Source organism: Pinus tabuliformis, chromosome 5_2 (assembly GCF_031772625.1).
Source record: "Pinus tabuliformis cultivar Carrire ecotype Pingquan chromosome 5_2, CPIR1, whole genome shotgun sequence".
NCBI lineage: Eukaryota > Viridiplantae > Streptophyta > Pinopsida > Pinales > Pinaceae > Pinus > Pinus tabuliformis.
Window position 1 is genome coordinate 28,250,732 of NC_142306.1, and position 3,897 is coordinate 28,254,628.

The following is a 3,897-nucleotide window of genomic DNA, read 5'->3' on the forward strand; positions in this document are numbered from 1 at the left end:
TGTTCTGTTTCCCTTCACTTTGATGTTGCTTTGGCCCTCTTTTGCCGCCTTTTCCCCTATATACCACTTTGTGAAAGCCATCAAAGTCTTTCATTGTATTAGCGTTGCTTTTGTTCTCTACTTTATTGAGAGGGTAGTATCTGAATAGGTGCCCATGTTCATGACATCTTCGACATCTGAACGAAATATGCTCATAATGTACTTTTTGCACCCATTCTTCATCAAAAACCTCCAAAATTACCTCGTCTGGAAGAGCTCCGGATAGATCCATTTCCACACATATCCTTGCAAAGGAAGTATATTTCCCCTTCTTGTGGCTTCAAAAGCTTTGACAAAACGCCCTAATTTATTGCCTATGGCAGCTAACGATTCAGTTTGCCAAAAATCAAGAGGTAGAGAATAGAGTCTTACCTAGACCGGGACCGAAGTAAAAGTCTCATGCTCCGGGAAAAATTCATCATCCATGGCCGCATATAGAGGCTTGCTGCTGCATAGAAGTAGGGTCCTCCTTCGAACACTCTGTCTTTATCTTCAATATTCGTGAAGACCACCGTGAAGAATCCCTTTGACCCAAGATGTAGGTCAATACTTCCTTTCAGTTTCCACTGGTATTTAATCCACGTCTATAAAGCTTTTTCAATGAGCCATAATCCCATGAATTTATAGATAATAGCATAAGTCTGCATGTGCTCCCTGTGCACTTGCAGAGACAGATCATTTAATACTACTCTAGGTGTGATCTCAGTTTTGGGTTTACAAGGTCCCTTCTGTCTTTTGTTCCTTGTTTTTTGTCCTCTTCCTCCTTGTCTTTTGCGCTATTATTCTCCCTTGTTTTGGTGCCTTCTGTATCCTCTTCCATATTACTATTTCCTTCCTCAGCAATACCTCTGGCATTTTCCAAAGGTTTCTTGCCCCTATTGGCCACAACCTCCTTGTAGGAGGAGTGGAGCTCCTCCTCTACGTCCTTCCATGGAGATCAACCACTGCAACACTCTGGAACCCTAGCTGTTCACCCACCGCTCCCTCAATCAACCCTACATGTATGCTTTTTCATTTTTCTCATCATAACTTTCTCTCTGAGCATCAGATTGAAATTTCAATTTGCACTCTTATGAGAATTTGTTATTATATTAGTAATGTTGATTCTATTCTTTGCACTAGTTAGAATTAAGAGGTAGTTTTGATCTTCTAGGTTAGGGTTGACCCCTTCCTTTTAGAAACTTAACTTTATTTTATCCTTTGATTCTTTGTTCCACAACAAATTCTCCCTCAATTTAAATCTAATAGTATTTCTAATATTATGAGGATTTTCCCATGTATTAGGTATTTCATGGTGTGATTAGATAGCCTCCATGCAATGACGATGGGGCACCATGCTAAGGCACATGCACCACTACAAGCACCCACCACTCCATGCAATATAGGATACTATCTAAAAACATAATGGTTGAGAGTAGGCTTTAGTTCTAGATCATGCCATAGGAAGCTTATGGAATGATAACTAGCAACACAACAACAATGATGATGGTAGATAACATCATCAATTAGCTACAAATGCAAGGTATGTAGCTTTCTTCCATCGAAATCCAATGAATGATTTTAGATGCACTTCTCCTTTTATTTGGCCCATTGTTTACGTTTAGACCATCCAACAACGCCGCCCCACCAACTATCTATTGATCGTCTACTTTAGATCCTTTTAATCATTATCGATCCACACCCATGATGACTTGGGAAGGATCCACTACATGACACTGAGAAAAACTTGGCATCCCATGATGTTGCAAAATCTTTTTATCACTCATTTCCTTCTTGAATCAAGAATTGTCTTCAAAATCTAAAAAACATAGTTAGGAGGGATAGATATTTTAATTCTATGGGAAAATCAATTTCATGGTTGGGTGTCTCCTTTAGGACCCAAGAACTAGCAGGAACAAGGACACCAAATTCCACCATATCGTAGAGCTCTACTGACACACTCAAACATTTGTAGTTAGTGTCCTCCTCACTTAGGATGCAAAAATGTTGGAACTCAAATAATATCTACACAATCTAGATAAGTAGGAGTGCCTACTAGTTACCCTCTCTGCTGGATTGGCAAATAAGCATGGTGGTGTCTATGTTTCTAAAGTTTTAAGATGCTTCAAGATCAACCCCATTGATGTCTAAATAGGCCTTATAACATTGGAAACATTGCTATATTTACTTACTTAGGTCTCATAGTTATTTTCTATTATGAGTTTCTTGAATGTTCTATTGGCTTTATAATTCTAAGTGGTTTAAATCTCAACACAATGCTAGTCTAATTTTGAATATGGAAGACTAACCTTAAGAGCTTCTTTCCAAAATTAATTAATGATGTCTATTTTCCCATAAGGAATCCTTCAAGACTCCTTTATTTTTGTTTCCTTAAATATTTTGTGTGGCTACTCTATATAGCTACTTTGTATTCTTCAATCTATTAGAGGCTAAACTTTTGTATATATTTACAAAGATAATTTCCCACTAATATAATAGATATCTTACTTGCAAAAGAATATATGATCATTATTTTTAGTATTTATCGTTTTAGGTTAGGTTAAGCCTAGGCTAGATCCAACCCTAATGTTGGATAAAATAATGTTGATTTTGATAACGAGATGTTGTCACCAAGATTGTGTGAGACTCCATTGATTATCCACACCTCATGGTATTGTATAATCTCATAATTAGATCCCACCCTGAACCCCACCCCATGAGATTTCAATGTAATACTTAATCGAGACTATACCTCACATAATCCATCGAGTTTACTTTATATATTATATATGCACTTATTTTTAAAATACAAAATTTTATTTCTCTTAATTTTGAACAACTTATTTTAATCAAAATAATAAATATGCATGCCTAACCAAGATAATTCAATCGTTTCCATGCCCACTTGTAAAATGACAATTTTGACATATTATATATTAATTTTTAAAAAGTAAACAAAGACATAGATCAAGGTAAATCAATTCTAGATGAAATAAGATACTTGTTAGCATTCAATGTGTTTTCTTTCACTAAAATAATTATTTTTTAATTAAAATATATTGTAACTTAATTTTACAATTTAGTAATACAAAATGTATCACTATATTGAGATCATTGAACAAAAACAAGTAATTTACGTAGGAAGATAATATGGGATCCCTCGTGATATATCAAAATGGGCTCTGGATGTGATGTACCCGTAATGATGCAATAGAAACATTTGGAAGTTAAAGAGTAATAAATAAACCCTTGTGTTTAGATAGGTCAATTGTGTCTACATGGGTTACGTGGGAGTCCCTTTATCTATATTTTTAAAATTATACACTTGTGTCTTAATGTTTGGGTATGAAGCATAGTTATGACATTCTCCTGAATTGGGGAAAAAAGTACAGAAATTCACCAATTCAGTTCAAGTGTCGAACAATTCGCTGAAATTTGATCTGATTCATAACATATGGGGTTAATCGTGATGTTAGTGTAGTTGCTTAAGCCTTTGGCTCGAGATGTTTTCTAAACACCCAGGGTTAATCTATTAGATTATATTAACTGCAAATCTATGGCACATATCCAAAATATTTATTCATTCATTGTTATATGATGCTATGAACAAAGATAGAGAGAAGCGGGATGGGATATACAAAAAAAGGAAAGAAAATGACACGTAGAAGAAGGAAAAAAAAAAATTGAAGGTAAATTGAAATTAGAAAAATTTTGATTTTCCATTCTAGAAACCTAGAAAAGAGTTCATGAAAGAAAATGTGTGGAAGTGGCTTAAATTGTTATAAGGTGCTTTGAACACAAATCGATAAAGATTGGATGGCATATACAAAGAAGGAAAATGAATGGTATGTTAGAAAAAATAGAAGAGATCAGAGAGAG